We start from the raw sequence: 18,679 nt of genomic DNA, 5'->3' as shown, positions 1-18,679 counted from the left end.
CCATGTTACACCACTTTTTACCAGGGGACTAGATGGCAGGAGATTCCCAGGTATCTGTAAATTGTGTCCCTGCTTTTAAGAAATACTGAGAATAAGCAAATGAAATATAGCTCTTTTTCCCAGTAGTTAACTGCTACTGGGCCTTAAGAATGGGAATTACATAACAGAGCTGATTTGAGAAGACTATCCAAGTGTTCATCAAAATTTGCTTCAAGACTCTCACCTCAGAGTGTGCACTAATCCAAATCTATAATGTTATGATATCTGCCCAATCACAAATTAGATATCATTCCATGAATTTCTCTTTTCTGAGATACTAAGAAGGTACTGCCAATGTGTTAATCTCCTTTATTCCAGTAGATCTAAAAAGTTAGCCACAATTGATACAAGATTATTTTTCTCCCTACGGATCTTTTGGGGGAGTTCACAGTTGACTAATGGTCTATGCTAACTCTTCTTATATAGACAGATGTGGTGATATGCCCATTGGTTACCTACCTAGCCACACTCTTCTACTCTCAATTTCATGGACTATGGGAAAGAATAGAAAGGAACTTGAGTAAGCTTAATTCTTCCCTTACTACTGCCTCTATGTGGCCACACACAGATACTGCTGGACAGCGTGTAAGGCAATCTTTTCCTAATGTTCCAAAACATATGTGGGAAAAGTTCTTTTGTCCTTAGACACCTGCCAACCCAACTAACAAGTCTCTTTCCTATGAACCAAAATTCCATGAGAGGTCATGCTAAAATTCATATTGCAAAGGTAAATTTTCTTTATTTCTATTCCCCATAATCTGTATGACTAGAAAAAAGGGCAATCCTCCATTTCTCCTTTCTTTATGACTTTGCTTTATAAAATTCTATAGTTGGCCCATTTAGTCATTTGCTAAGCTCAAGGGAAATTTATTTGGTCAGAAAACTCAACTTTGAGACAATAAATTGATCAATGGCTCCTTTTCCTAGTTTAGTAGTTCTCAAGTAGGGCAAATTCTGTCCCCTAAGGCTATTTGGCAATATCTGAGGACATTCTGATTGTCACAACTTGAAGGATGTCATAGACATCTGCTGCTAAACATCCTTCAAGTGTAGAACACTGCAAACAACAAGGATTTATCCAGCACAAAATATTACTGGTGTTAAGGTTTAGAAATTCTATTCCAGAAACATCATCTCCTCTTACATCACTGATCAACAAATTTCTGAATATTAATAACTTATTTTTACCTTAAAATGAGTAAGGCACATTATTTCTTGTTTATTCATTCATGCATGTATGTTTTATGAGTGTAAGCTTTTCTGTCTAGTGCAGCTGAAAACATTGATGCATTGAAGTAATTACAAAGTATTTGTTTTTTGCAGAAGTCTTTCCAGAGAAGCAGGATCTTAATTTGCAATACAATTTAGTAAGCACTTACTGCACATCTATTAGGTGAAAGCATTCCTAGAGTATCCAGATATGTCTAAATAAAAGGTTCCTTCCATCGAAAGGCTTAACCAGTGAGACCTATTCCCATAAGGACTATAATTAAGGTTAAGAAAAATTCTTTGAAAGAAAAGGGGAGCAAAAGATTAATTACTGCTGGGAAGTTGTGGGAAGGTCTTATTTTTAAGTTGTTTTTAAGCATGTTGGGAAATAATGTAAACCTATTCAGTAAAAATAGCTTATTAATAGATGTAGCACTTTATATTCTAGGGCAAAGATTAATTAAATCCGATCATTTAAAATCATTATAAATGTCATATGAACAGCAAGGACAGATTTAAAGGTTTTCTTTATGTCTTTAAATGAAAGTTGTCATTTGGGTGTTGGAGATTGACTCCAAGCATGTGATTTCCCATGAAAATCTGCATGGAAAAGTGGAGCAGACTTGCACATTACAAAAATGAAATATTTGAATTTCAGATTGACTGTGTTTCTTATTGTACAAGATAAAATTGGTAGAATTTGCCCAATCAACAATATTTGTTCATCTTCAAACTTATACCTTTTTGTAGACCAATATTTGATTCAATTGCAGGTAAATGAAATATGTTTGGTTTTATTCATATTTTGTGATGATTTTAGAGGGCTTTAGAAATAACATTTTAATATCTTCTTCTTGCCTTATATAATAAAACACCCAAAATATATTTAAATCAATTCATTTTATGCAAATTATTTTTTCATGTTGCTAAAAAATAAACAGGGTAAACGGAAAGGGAAAGTGTTCTCTTTTTATATCATTAAGTGCTGGTAGAATGCCATCAACAACTTCTTGAAAGGTCAACAGTTTGTGTCTATAAAAGCAAATTTCAATTATCTCAACACACTTAGCAATTGCCACATTACTTTATGTATTATGCTTGACTATTCAAACTAAACCAGAAAGTGCATTTCTGAGGTTCATTAGACAACCCCTACGTAGGAGAAACTGTAAGTTAACTTTATACTTGAGAAAATCTTTAAGGCATATTTGTTTATTTTGAACAATAAAGTTTAAAATAAAAAAGTGTATATCATCTTTAATTTTTAATCTAAAGATTTTAATATTAATGTTGAAATTATAACATTTGTTGTTTTAATATCCCATTTTCAAAATAGTTGACATCTTTTGAATATTTTTTATCTGTTATCCTTAAAAAAGATATTAAATAAAATTTGAGTACATTCACATGAAAATGCTCTTAAGGTAGCACTGAACGAAAATCTTAGTGTTTTTAATAAAAATTGCTAGCTTATATTTATCTATCATAGATTTTATATTGATTTACATTACACTAACCCACAATATTTGGCAATAACAGGAGGAGAAACAGTCATTCCTGAATGTTTATGTAACTCATTTAGTCCCCATAGGAAGATATTTATCATTCTGAAATGTCAGTTTCTGGGAAAATCAGGATAATATTTTCCTGAATATGTGTTATTTATGACATCCAAGACATTTCTACATAAGGCTGGCAAAGTTGTCTCATTCCCATTAAATTCATTTATTTTCAATATCCAATAACAAATACTGAACACAGTAATAGAATTACTAATGTATAAGGTTAGCTCTTCACTATAGAAATGAACTGATGTGTCCATTTGCTTTATAAATATGATATAACTGATATGAAGAAATTGAAAAGTTCTGACTTTTCAAGACAACAGGTGAACATTTTGTACTTATAATAATATAATAAAGCATCAGAATTCCTGAAAAGATTATATACTAATCTGAAAAAAATGACTTAGGGAAAAAGATTAAGACTTTATGATAGAACATTTTAAGCAAAACTTTTGTACATATAACGATGAGGTAGCAAATAGAATAATAAATAGAACTTACTGGCTTAAAATAATTAACTTTGTGCCACATGGTAACTTGAGCCCTGTGTGTAACAGCCTCAATTGAGTGGCTTAGTTGTAATTATGCACCATTTGGCACTGGAGTTAAAAAAAGACAATTTAAATGAAATTGGTCATAATCCCAAACTAGGTAAATAGGAACAGGGCTCAAACTTTCAGTCTTAGTGATTCTCCATTAAAATTAGAAGTACTCTTACAATAAAGGCTTTCTTACTCAATACCAACAGAGGGTCAACTATTCCTTTCCTTTTTATGTGCTGGTATCAAGACTTGTTATTGGAATAATAGTTTTTTTGAGAGCTCTGCAGACTCTCTATTTTCAAACATGTTTATAATATTACAAGAATAAGACAATATGAGTTTCTGCAAAGCTTATGAAATCAGTACATTTGGAGGGGAGGAGACTTCATTTCACACTAGAGTTTCTCAGCGGATGCAATAACTAAAGATTTAAAGACTCTCTAGAAGCTTGAAATTGGAAAAATATTTTCTTAATATGCATGAATATGCATGCAAAGAAATGAAGTTATATTCTCTAACTGGCTAATTCTAAGAGTTCTTATGACAAATAAGGTTTTGTATATTAGTCTCTGAAATGTGAGATATATACATACACCTGAATACAAACACCCTCACATAAATACAAATATGGAATACTCTAGAGATAATTGTGATATTTGATATGTCTTTCTGTTTTGATATATTTAAATTTTTAATTTGATAAATGCAACCACTAAATTTTTGTAAGTCCCATTTTGTCAAAATAAAAATGTTTAGAATGATGCATATGAACAAGTATTTTTGTGTTGTGTTAAATACTTAAGCACCAGCAGAGAAAGAGACTGGAAACAAATGCATTGCACAATGGTCACATTTTCTTATATAAAATGAAGCACTAATTATCTTTTTATTTTAAGTAAAGTATGATAATCTAGACCAACCCATTAAATATTCAGTGACTCAAAATTTATTAAACATCACATAAATTATGTGATTAAAATAAGTCAACAAAGTGTATGAAATTATTGAATTTATTATTTTGTCATTAAAAAAGCAAATGAGCACAGCTTAAAATATTGCTTATATAAATTTTTTCTTCAGACTCTTTTTTTCCTGAATTTGTTTATAAAAAGTACCAAAGTGTCATTCCAGCTGATATTTACTTATGACAAACTCAGAATTAAGTAAATTTTAATGAACATGATAATAGCACCTGGCAATAAAAAAATTGAAATATAGGCATGCATTTGACTGACTTCTCTCTGTGTGTTGATATCTATTATTCATGCACTATTTACCACTATAAAATGATTTAATTCGATACAAAACTAGAGTCAAATTAACTGGGTATAAAAAGTTGATTAACTCTTTACCATATTTTCTGAAATTGTACCTGGGTTTATTATAAATATTAAAAAGTAATGAATGTTAAACATTTAGAATGACACACACAACATGTAGCATGCACAAAATAAATATTGACAATACCTAGTTTTATATTTAAGACAATTTTATTATTAAACATCATTTGATGTGAAGAATCCAAATGTAGCATCCTGGGAAAAATCAGTAAATCAAAATGAGAATCAAATGTTATAGGTATATTAGTAAAACTACAAGAATGTAGTGTCATAGAAGCCAATGGAATAGAATGTTAAAAGAATAAAAAAATGTAAGAACATTAAATGGTTAAATGCCTTTACCTTGATTAGCCCTCATGTTAGTCTTAAGTATGTAAGCATACAATATTTGCCCAAAGTCACACATAAATATCCAATCTGGAATTTAACCAGTGCTCTTAGAATCAACTGGTATGCTGTACATATGAAGCTTACCTCTTTTTTTATTGTTGCCTTCTTCTTCCCCTCTCTCTCTCTCTCTCTCTCTCACACACACACACACACACACACACACACACACACACACAGATTGAAGCTATTTAATCTGAGCTGCTAAGGAAAATATGCTGTAAGAATGTATTAAAACTTAGGATTTCTCTGAACCTACCATCTCTATAATATAGCATTCATCCATATAGTTCAAGATAGCAACTTGGCTTCACAGAGACAGAGATACGAGGAAAAAAAAGGAATAGATTATATTATTTATGTAGAAATGCCCTTTTTGTAAATAGGCATTTTCACCTGTATTTATGGCTATAATTTGAGTAAAAAAGATAGAAAAATTGCTAATATTTATTACCTATACACAGAAGTGAGTATAGTGCTAGTACCTAGAGAGAGAATAAATATTTGAGGACATCAAGTAGATTCAATATCTATATTTCAAAGTAACATGCTCATGCTTTTAATTTTAATATTAGACATTATATATTTACTTTTAACTATGTAAGAATATTTAAGAATATAATTTAGGTCTCCAGCAGCCCATTCCTTTCCTCTACTCCTCCACTTTTCCAATATAACTAAATCATACATGTTTATATAAATATCCACCACTCGAATAATATCCGTATCTGAACAATGTCACAGAAGTATTTATTTTATGTTTTATTTTCCTTAAGTTAAGAGCAATGACTGAATTAAGGATCTTGAACTGTTCTGTGACAGAGGCGGTGCCTCTCTTGGGAACTCACATTATAAAGGCAAGGATTTGAGGCTGACCAGGGACTATGGTGATGCCCTGTTCAATGGGTGGAACTGTGCCAGCCAAGGAGGTATTCAATTCTTGACCTTGAGGTTCAGATACCAGCTGCTTGAGGGTACAGAGTTAAGGGCACAAGCTGATAATCATAATTGGGCTGCTCATGCTCATGACTTTAGTCTGTTTACTATGAAGAACATTTCTCATAATAAATCTGTTTGATGTTTACACCTATAAACGTGCTGAGCTTGTTTTGTTGTGTGTCACAACCTCCCCACCAGGGTTGTAGTCAACTATTGAGAACTAGATTTTTCTCTAATTGTGCATCTGTTTGTTTTTCTCCTCCCCCTCACCGCCTGGTACTGGAAACTGAATTAATGACCATGCAGATTGTGGCAGTATATGCTTACTTAGTGCCCTATATATATATATATTTTTTTTGCCAATGACAGTGACTGGCACATGATGATTATAACACAGGTTGGCAAGCCATGTCAATCACAGTTAAGAGCTTCTAGGGTTATTGTGCTAATGTGAAAGTTAAGTGTTGAATGGAAGTTTGTGACATGCAATCTGATAATCTCCATAATAAGAGGTAGATTCAAGGAGAACTTGACTTTTAAAATAATGAAATTGGTATTTAAAACTGTTATATATAACTATGAGAGATCATTTTATATCTATATAGAATGTAATCTAGAAAACATGTTTAACTCTTCAGAAAGATTATTCCCGAGGCTCAAGCAATACTCCAATGGAAAGTCTGGATAAAACAGGTTTGTAGTAAACTATTCAAACGATGGATATGCTGAATAAAAAGAGAGTTCTTTCTAAACATGACCTCAGGTTAGAAACTTTTAATGAAATGACTGATTCTCTTGACTGCTATGACAGCTGTAGATTGCTTACTCAAGACCTATTTTTTTAGCCACATCATAATCTCATTACTACAGGTTTCTTTCACTGAATAACAAACTTGATCACTGGGATCTGAGAAGCAAACAGCTGCTGAGATTCAGGAAGCTCTTACTTTATAATAATAATCAAGACTCATGGAAATAAAATAACATTCTTATTAATGAAATTCTAGGAGATTTTCACTGTTGCAGATGCTAACTCCACAAAAGAACAATGTTAATCATTTTTGTGTTCAGACAAGCATATGATACAAAGATCAATAAATGTTGTCTGCTGCTGAAAACACGATTTAAATACTTGGTTAGAAAAAAATCTTTACCACCACTGTACGCCATTACTGTCACTAAAAAACAAACAAACAAACAAAAAATAACAACAAAAAAATGCCTGACATTGTTAATGAAACACTTAAAATATTACAAGATTTTTTTAATCAGATAATTAGAATGAAAAGTCACCAATTTAGAAGAAAATTTTATGTAAATGAATTCACGCAGTATATTTTTATAGTTTTGTTTAGACTTTTTGTTTGTTTTTGGTGTCTGACTTCAAGTATTCCACAGATTTAAATTTAATCATTTGGCTACATTTTTCAGTTTCTTAATGGTGAATATTATCATGCTTATGAACATATGACAGTTTATCTAATTATTACTGATTCATAACTGTGTTGTTACTCTTTACAGGTCATAACTAATAATGCTGTAATATTGGCATATGTTTTAGTGTTATGGAACAAAAATATAGAGTTTTGGGGTAGAGGGTAGGTATATGTGTAACTTTATAAGAAACCTCTAATTTTTTTCTTAGTGTCTTATCTTTTCTTAAAATTTACTTGTTTATTCTAATTTGTTATGCATGACAGAAGAATGTATTTCAATTCATAGTACACATATAGAGCACAATTTTTCATGTCTGATTTTACACAAAGTAGAGGCACACCATTTGTACCTTCATACATGTACTTGGGGTTCTGATGTACATCTCATTCCATCATCCATCTTATTCCATGCTCCCTCCCTTCTTCTTCCTCCCCTTTTCCCTATCTGAAGTTCCTCCATTCATTTGGTGTTCCCCCCACAATCTCCATTATGGATCATGATCCACATATCAGAGAAAACAGTAGGCATTTGGTTTTGGGGGATTGCCTAACTTCACTTAGCATTGTATTCTCCAACTCCATCCATTTGCCTGCAAATGTCATGATTTTATTCTCTTTTAATGCTGAGTAATATTCCATGTGTACATATACCACAGTTCCTATCTATTAAAGGGCATCTAGGTTTTTTCCAAAACTTAGCTATTGTGAATTGTGCTGCTATAAACATTGATGTGGCTATGTCTGTAGTATAGTGTTTTTAAGTCCTTTTGATATAAATCAAAAGAGTGGGGTAGCTGGATCAAATGAATGTTTCATTCCAATTTTTCAATTACAATTTATGTAATTATTACTGATTCACTGCTTTCACTATTGGGTGCACAAATTTGCAGTCCCACCAGCAATGTATGAGTGTGGCTTTTCCCTCATATCCTCGCCAACATTATTGTTGTTTATATTCTTAATAGTAGTCATTCTGACTGGTGTGAAATGAAATCTTAGAGTAGTTCCTATTTGCATTTCTCTAATTGCTAGAGATGTTGACAATTTTTTCATATATTTGTTGATTTACTGTATATTATCTTCTGAGAAGTTTCTGTTCAGTTCTGTGGTCCACTTATTGATTGGATTAATTGATTTTTTGGTGTTAAGATTTTGAGTTCTTTACATGTCCTAGAGATTAGTGATCTAACTGAAGTGAATGTGGTAAAAAAATTGTTCCCATTCTGTTGGCATTCTATTTAACTCACTGATTATTTCTTTTGCCAAGAAGAAGCTTTTTAGTTTGAACTCATCCCATTTATTCTTTTTTAATAGTTTTGTTTTAATTTTTTTCCTTTTATTTATTTATTTATTATTTATTTATTTATTACATACATGACAATAGTGCATTACATTCATAATTATCCATTCACAGCACAATTTTTTGTAACTCTGTATATAAAGTATGTTCATACCAAATTATGCCATTATACATGAGCTCTCTTATTTTTTTTGCATACAATTCTTAATACACCTTTTTATCTTTATCATATCTCTGTTTGTATATAAGGTATGTTGACACCAAATTCACATCTTCATACATGTATTTTGTATAATGACAACCCTCTCCTTCCACCTTCCTAGCTATTCCCCTTCTCCCTCTCTTTTCCTCCCACCCCTATTTCCTATCTATAGGTAATTTTCCTCCCATGCTCTCCCTCCCTAAACCACTTTGAGTCACCCCCATTATATCAGAGAAAACATTTGGCATTTGATATTTTGGGATTGGCTAACTTCACTTAGCATAATCTGCTTTAATGCCATTCATTTCCCTGCAAATGCCATGATCTTATTCTTTTTAGTGCTGAGTAATATTCCATTGTGTGTAAGTGACATGATTAGACATACTACCCTGCATTCTATCATATCATAATGGAATGAAATTAGAAATCAAAGATAAATTAAGAAATAAAATATGTTCCAATACCTGGAGACTAAATAATATGCTACTGAATGAATAATTGGCTGCAGAAGAAATCAAGGAGTAGATTTAAAAAAAAAATAGAGGTAATGAAAACATAGATACAACATATCAAAATCTCTGGGACACTATAAAAGCAGTTCTAAAAGAAAAGTTCATTACATGGAGTTCATTCCTTAAAAAAAAAGTCGACAAATAAATGACTTAAAATTACATTTCAAAGCCCTAGAAAGTGAAGAAAAAATCAACAAGAAAAGAAGCAGAAAACAGAAAATAATTAAATTTAGAGCTGAAATCAATAAAATTGAAACAAAAGAAACAATTGAAAAATTGACAGAAGAAAAAGATGGTTCTTTGAAAAAATAAATAAAATTGACAGACCCTTAGCCATGCTAACAAAAAGAAGGGGAGAGAAAACTCAAATAACTAACATATGTGATGAAAAAGGAAATATCACACAGACAATACAGAAATACAGAACATTATTAGAAATTATTTTGAAAACTTGTACTCCAATAAGATAGAAAATATAGAAGACACCGACAAATTTCTAGAGTCATATAATTTGCCAAATTGAATCAGGATGATATACACAATTTAAACAAATCAATTTTAAGTGATAAAATAGCAGACATCATTAAAAGTCTATCAACTCAGAAAAGCCCAGGACCATATAGATACACAGCCAAGTTCAACAAGACTCTTAAAGAAGAACTAATATCAATACTCTCCAATTTATTTTAGGAAATAGGAAAAGAGGCAGCACTTCTGAACTCATTCTATGAAGCTAATATCACTCTGATTCCAAAACCAGGCAAAGACACATGAAAAAAAAGAAAACTTCAGACCAATTATCTCTAGTGAACATAGATGCAAAAATTCTCAATGAAATTCTGGAAAATCGAATATAAAAACATATCAAAAAGATTGTGGACCATGATCAAATGGGATTCATCCCAGGGATGCAAGTTTGGTTCAACATACAGAAATCAATAAATGTAATTCATCACATCAATAGACTTAAAAATAAGAATCATATGATCATCTCAATAGACACAGAAAAGACATTTGATAAAATATAGTATGTTATATTTTCCTGTTATCCCTAGTATTTCAAAACACTAGAAATACTAGGGATAACAGGAACATACCTCAACATCATAAAGGTTATCTATGATAAGCCTCAGGTCAACATCATTGAAATGGAGAAAAATTAAAGGCATTTCCTCTAAAAATGGGAACAAGACAGGGTTGTGTTGAGAGCCACTGGCTGGTAAGAATGATGCCTGGCATTTGCCAGAGGGAATGTTTGAAAGGTGAAGCCAGGGAACCATTGAGATGATGATTTGAGTTAAGCTATATATAATTGCTGTGATGCTGGATTGATTGTATTGTATATTTGACCAATGGGGTGGCTCTTGATGCATTGGGTGCCTGCTACTTTGGAGTTCTCACGGGGATTCCCAGAGAGCGCCCATTGGTTGGGGAAGTGCCTGCCGGAGTAGGGATTTCTGGTGTGAGGGGTTTCTGGAAGGGCCGAGTGGGTGGTGTTGGTGGAAAAGCACAATGCAGTACAGTGCCGGTGAAAGTTGAAATAAAGTAGTTGCTGTTGGAACCTACAAGGCTTTGTGGCAGCTTGGTTATTCCTGCCCAGCCAGACTGAGGCAGGGATGCCCTCTCTCACCACTTCTATTTAACATAGTTCTTGAAACACTGGCCAGAGCAATTCGACAGATTAAAGAAATTAAAGGAATAAGAAAAGAAGAACTTAAATTAGCACTATTTGGTAATGATATGATTCCATACCTAGAAGACCCCCCCCAAAAAAAAAAAAAACCCCAGGAAACTTCTAGAACTAGTAAGTGAATTCAGCAAAGTGGCAGGATATAAAATCAACACCCATAAATCAAAGAAATCAAAGGCATTTCTTTTATCAGTGACAAATCCTCTGAAAAGTAATTGAGGAAAACTACCCCACTCACAATATTCTCAAAAAAAAAAAAAAAAAAACTTGGGAATCAACAAAAGAGCTGAAGGATCTATACAACGAAAACTACAGATCCCTTAAGAGAGAAATAGAAAAAGACTTCAGAAGATGGAAAGATCTACTTTGCTCATGGATATGTGGCAGAATTAATATTATTAAATGGCCATACTACCCAAAGCACTATACAGATTCAATGCAATTCTAATCAAAATTGCAATAGTATTCCTCATAGAAATAGAAAAAACAATCATGAAATTCATCTGTAAAAATAAGAAACCCAAAATAGCTAAAGCAATTCTAAGCAGGAAGAGTGAAACAGGTGGTAACTGAGTTTGTGATGGAGAAATTAATAACTTAAAATACTGAGTTTTAAAACCTGTGTTATCATATATATTAGTTCTGATTTCCTGAATGATTGTTGTAAGTATTAATATCTAGAATATTAGTAGGAGATATTTATTATAAGCAGAATAAAATCAATTAATTCTAAGCAAATAATTAAGAACACAAAGTTATATTTATAACGAAATTTATTGGTGCATTAATGTTAATATTCCTGGTACAAAGTGCTATCAATTGTAGAATATGTAGCTGTATTTGATTTATGTTAGGATAGTTTGGTGTCATTAAAATGTTGTCTTAGAATTACTTTGAACATAGAAATAGAATTATGGTCTATTCATATGGAAATCTAGGAATAAACAATATGTACAATATGTTCCAACTTTGGCAATTATACATCTGTTAGACAGCCTACCAAAATATTACTTCTTTTGACCTTTACCTTTATGGGTTTTATTACTTTATGTTTTTGCTACATAACAGTGTTTTTGTCAATGGTAGACTATATATAGATAATTCTATAAATTATAATGGATCTGAACATTTCATGGTGATGATGCCATTTTAACATCATAAGAACACATTACTCACATGTTTGTCATGATGATGGTATAAAATATATACTGTAATTTCAAGCATGTAAAGTATAGTAAAATAATTACATACAGTGTAAAATACTTGATAATGCTAGTAATCAACTATGTTAAAGGTTTACATATGTTTTAAAATATATTTTCATCATTAAACATATACTCTTTCTACTTGTTAAAAATGTTTACTGTAAAAAACAACATGACATATTACATTGGCAACAACTTCACACATCTTGTATCTATTGCATCTAATTTTTATATCAAGAAGCCATTCTGAGTAATTGGACTTTACCATCCAGTACATTCTATAATTTGTAAGTACATCCTATAATGTGAGCACAATGACTTAATCATATAATGATGCATTTCTCAGAAACTGATCCTGCTATGTTTCGTAGATATTTTTAAATGAGAAGTAATTTGATGTTGATAGGAGAAGATATTTTAAAACAAACTTTTTTGCTTTTTATTTGTAATAGAATAAAACTAAATGCTTGTTGAATGGAAAACATATCTTCCATACACAATTCAGTTCCATCTTTTGAATGAAGGCCATATATTTCAAGTACAATAAGTTACAAGCAATTTTTGAAACTGTGAGTAAACATAATAAATATACATAATAAATATGTAATACAAATACTATTTATACAAAATAAAAACTATATACAAACATTAATATATAATATAAATGCATAGTATATATAATACATATGCAATATTTACAAATTTCTTTTCAATTTTCAATAATTTTATCTGTAAATTTACTTATACTTACTTATGTAAACATGCTTGCTGTGGAATTCTGTTCCTTCTGTTATCAAGCAGTTTTAAGTACTTCTATTACCTTTCATGCTATTTAAGAGATGTGTTATGTAACATATCCACAAATATTATAGGTAATTTTTCAGGCCCAATTTAGGCTAGTGGTTATAATTTATTGTCAACATAGCCATACTGTGTTCTTTTTTTATTTTTTGGTAAACCATCAAGTTTCCTGTATATAGAAAGGTGTAAGTAAACAGCTTTATTGATCTTGATTCTGTTTTGTTAGGGGATACCTCAAAAAGTCTTTAAAGAAAGGAAAATAGTTTATAACAGCAAGAGTACAGTTTTGATATTGTCTCATAGAAAAGAATAGGGAGGAAAGAAAATTTTTATAGAGATATTAGAAGGGTCAAAGAATAGAGGTTTTAAGTGATAAGGGGGGAAAAGAAGAGAATATTCCAATAGCATTTTGAATCAGATGAAGAAATCTTTAACTTAAAATATCTGAGAAGAAGCCTTATGTTTGATGTTAACAATCAGTTTGTATATATAGGGATAAGGTGCTTAAATACAATGAACATTAATATATGGATGTAGTAAGACTATAATAAATTAAATATTATTCATACCTGTGGGTGTTGCATTAATTTTTATTTCAGTGGTTGAATGACACATTTATATGTGCCTTATGCAGGTTCTAACATATGAGGAACTAGGAAAAATTAAATAGCATATTTTTAAAGTTTCAGAAAATATGATAATTTTAGTTTGAATTTGGATTTCAGACAAAGAGAAGATAATTCTGAAAATTATGATAATTTATGTAGGATTTCTCTTATTTTTATATATGGAATAGGATTCTAGAAAACACAGTGAGTTTGGATGGGAGAAAATATCAATGGTGGATTGCCTTCAGCTGTACAACATAGATATATGCTGAGAGCCATTAGCCAAGTAGGTATGACAATTTCCTTGCCAGCATACCCCATGTTGCTTAGAAGAAGGACTCGTGGTAAAATGGACTTGCCTTGGACATTTTGCAGTGACATTGCATGTAAGGTGACCTTGCTCAAGGACCAGGGCGGATCCGGGTTTAGGGCAGATCAGGGTTTAGGGCTCTCCTTGGGTTTAGGGCGGTTCCAGGTTTCAGGTGTACCCTGCTGGGAATAGGGCGTATCCTGCTGCCTTAGGCGTGCCCACTCCTATAGTTCCTGTTGAGTTCTCCCAGGATTCAGAGAGTATTTGGGCAGAGAACGTGGATTTCCCCAGAACGTGTTTGTAGAGGGCCAGTGTGTGATCAGGAATGAAGAATTGCTGTTTGAATCTACAAAGCTGTGAGTGGCTTGTGATTTTGTGCCCAGCCAGACTGCGGCAGATATAAAGAAATAATAGATCATTTTTTTCTGTATTAAAACCAGGTCAAGTTAGGAAGTTTGAGTACAGTTCATCAGTGTCTTGAGGTCACCACTTTTGTGGGCTTCCTCTGTCTCTCATCCACCATTCACAATGAGTGCTATCATATTCCTGGTCACTGTACCTCAGTGACTTACATTCCTGTATTACTGGTTAAAAGCAGTATATAAATAAGGAACAATGAGGAGAAAGAGTAGTGCCTAAATCAGGAAACAAATCATGCCCAAAGACTCAGAAGACTTTCACTCACACCTAAGAAAAACAACATGCTTCCAAGGAGATGGGACAATTCCTTTTTCTCATGTTTTTTTGTAAGGTCAACTGTTATCCTGACTAAATCAGGTATGTTAATACATAAATCCATTTACATTTGATAATTAGATAATATAGTTGTCTAGATTATTATTTTAGAATTTTATCACCAAATATTTGATGTCCATATTGACATTAATAATTGTTTGCTCTTTATCACAACCTTTAAGTTCAGATAAAATAGAATAGAACAACATGAAATTATAGAGAGGACAGAAGAGAGATTTGATAATATAAGCATTCATTTCAGGCTTTGGTTTCTATATGAAAAAAATATAAAGTTTCCTGGTAAAAATAATAAGTTGTTTTATAATAAAAAACCATACTGGTCCTAGTTTAAACAAATTTCATTTCTGAGGAATTAAAAACAGAAGAATCTTATAAATGCCATTGAGGGTTAGGGACAAAATATTTATGTCTCACTAATGAAGTATGTGTGTTTTGTGAAAAATCCCTCAACTGATAATGTAGCAATCTAGATAAGATCGACTTGAGTATAAGCATCATATCTTCCTATTACTGCACATCTATAATATTATAGATAACTTATTCAAATTCCTGACATAAACATTAAAAAGCTAGCATTGGTATACATAATGTTTAAATAAGAAGAAAATTAACTGTATGGAAAAAATTTCATAGTACATTGGTAAATGTGCTTATGTTATGACAATTTCCTCGCTCCAAAGGGTATTTGCCCAAATGTTTTAAAATTGATATGCTTGAATCGAATGTTTGTTTTCTTTATATTTTTAATTCTTATTGTATTACATGACTCACTGTTTTAATGAGAGCATATTCTATGAATTTTATTGTTATATCAGTGTATACATGAATTTTTGCTAATTGATATTTTTAATTTTTTTTAAATTTTAGTTGGACACAATATTTTATTTATTTATTTTATGTGGTGCTGAGGATTGAACCCAGTGCCTTTTACTTCTAGGCAAGCACTCTACTGCTGACAACTCCAGCTCCAATTGATACTTTCTTAAAGGTATTTTCTCATTCACTGGTCCATGTCATATGTATCCTTTCTTATATTTCTCAGAATACACCAGATTACTGCTCCATATATTGTACTTCTTTCAATCATGATTTAAGGAAACCCTTTATCTGTGGTCAGAGATTGATACATTGATAAGCCTTTGAACTATCTCTGGAAAATAGCTAAACCTATCTACTTAATATTAAGAAATTGAGACAGCTCTATCCTTCCTCATTAGGAGCCCAGAGTTGTTAATTTCAATCTAAAGAAATCAGATATCTTTGAATATTTTATAAATAAGACAAACCACGTAATATGTATTTTGAATTTTCCAGTGTTGTGGATACTGCATAATGTGATGCAGCCTGACATTACAGAGATCAGCTTGTTCTTTGTTTGATGCTACTTTTAAAATGTTTTATAGCAAATCATTATGCAACATGTACATTTATCTTCATATTACACTGACAATATATTTGTAAATCACTGAGGTACTGCATTATATTTGCATTTATTTCCTTTGGTAAAACAATAGTTATGTATTTTATTCTTATAATTTATACAACCTTATTCTAACAACAACAGCAACAAAAACCCTAGAATTTTGTTTTTGTAATCACACAGCTGTAAATGCAATAATGAAATGCTATTGAGCATGCACTGAAAATTTTGAAAATGCTTCTGAGAGAGACTTAATTGTTTGGTTTAAGATTTCTGCAAATTTTTAGGTTTTGTTGTATTCTCTGTGGCAGTTATTGTGAAGTTGATTGAGCAGATATCTTTCGAATGCCTACTATGTGTCTCTCCCATTAGCTCCAGGAATATAACATTAAAGAATAAATAAGTGTCCTTGTGGAGATTGCATTTTAGTGATATAAGGCAAGTAAGTCAAAATAGGAAACAATGAGGTATTTAATGTGTCAGATGATGAGTGCTAGGGAGAAAAAAAATCAAGGTAAGAAAAACATAAAAACATAAATTTCCATTGTTGGGAACAGATTGTACACTTGGAAAAATGAGAAATTATACCCCATTTGATTCAAATGTATGATATGTCAAGATCATTGTATTGTGCAACTAATAAAATTTTTTAAAAAAAAAAACCATAAATTTCCATTGTTGGGAACAGATTGCTCTTCTATATTGGATAACCATAGAATATCTCACTGAAACACTGGCATTTGAGGAGAGGTAAAAAAAATTGTGTGTTTAGGAAAAGAACAAACATTGAATTCTCAAGTGCAGAATTTTTTTTGTAGTCTTAATCAACAACAAGTGTTGTGGCTTTGTGCTCAGAACACAAAACATTGTGACTAATGCATGCTTGTGTCATCAAACTTTTATGTTCTCTGGAATCAGAAACCATGCTAGTAGTGATTTAATAAAGCCAAAAACAAAGACAAGAAGAGTCATTATTCTGAGAAGAAGTCACAGTCATAAATCCATCACATTTTAAACATTTAAATACAAATTTGAAAGGTTGGTAGTATGGTTTATGCATAAGCATCTATAATTCAATCTATCAGAGAATAATTATGTAAGTTGTTCTTAAACAGTGCTTAAATTAGAGATAGTATGCTTATGTGTATTGTCAAAAACATTTAATTCTTATACACAAAATTGTATTATGAGGCACTTGTATTTAATTATTTTATTTTCCTTGTTTTAGTATATTAGCTTTTTGGTGTGTTTTGTTTTAGTTAAAAGGAAGCTTAAAAACCCAGTATTCTTTTGTTCTCTGGACTTTTTAAGAACAATAGCCATAGTCATTCAGTCTGCCCTTTTAATAATTAAATATTATTAAAATTTAATGAGTTTAGAAAATTTAAACAATACATTAAGATTATATTTTTAAAAGAAAAGTATCTGTGATATCCTTCCATAATCAGTAAGAAAAATTAGTTCTTTCTTATCACCTAAATAACAATCAATTAAGACTGTATGTCCAATTTGTATGATCCATTCTAAAGTAAAATTTATTTTTCATTTTTTTATTATTTGATGGAATACTTTGTTTTATTTTCATGAACTTATTGATAATAATTACAAAAAATCAAGTATTGATTTTTCTGATCATATGTAAACATTTATGAAAGACTGTAATTTAGATATGTGAGCTGAAATATTTTTCTTCATAAAAGTGGGTCATAAAATAACAGATGAAAAATGAAATAAAGTAATCACACAACTTTGCATTTAAGAATTACATGTAAAGGATCAAGGGTTTATATTTTTATTTGTAATATAGTAATGATTGATCATTGCTAATAAAATTGTTACCATAAGTGTGATTTGATATCCTCTAGAGGAAATCCAGTATGTTCTTCCAGTGGTAACAACTCCACTTTCACAAATTCTCTAAGCCTCAATTGAAGAATTCTTAGAATAGCCCTAACTATGTCTCCAAGTTCTCAACCATTTTTCATCTTTTCCTGTGACATTCAGGTTATTAATGAAAAAATATCAGGCTTAAAAGCAGGAAATCGAGGTATATTGAAAAAGACTATTACCAGAAGAAGCCTAAAGGAAAAGTGTATAAGTACATGGTATTACAATAGAACAAGTACCTATAGGCTAATTTTAGTCAATATCCAGATTTACTTTAAGGATCCATTTTTTTTCCTCCTTTATTCTATACTTTGCTCAGAAAGTCAGTCGTTTCCCTTGTCTGTCCCACTTATAATTGCAAAATGCTGCTCACAGTTTCTGCCAGTGCATTAAAACACAGCAGTGTCAACCATGAATATAAGCATTCAGTCTTTGCGTGTGTGTTTGGGGTGTCTCTTATTATGTGTTTCTTCTTTCCTAAAGAAACTTTCTTTCTCTAACATCTGCTTAGTAAACTTCACCTCACTCCTC

The sequence above is a fragment of the Callospermophilus lateralis genome, chromosome 12 (genome assembly GCF_048772815.1).
Source record: "Callospermophilus lateralis isolate mCalLat2 chromosome 12, mCalLat2.hap1, whole genome shotgun sequence".
In the NCBI taxonomy this organism is placed as follows: domain Eukaryota; kingdom Metazoa; phylum Chordata; class Mammalia; order Rodentia; family Sciuridae; genus Callospermophilus; species Callospermophilus lateralis.
Note: the sequence above shows the minus strand (reverse complement) of the source record.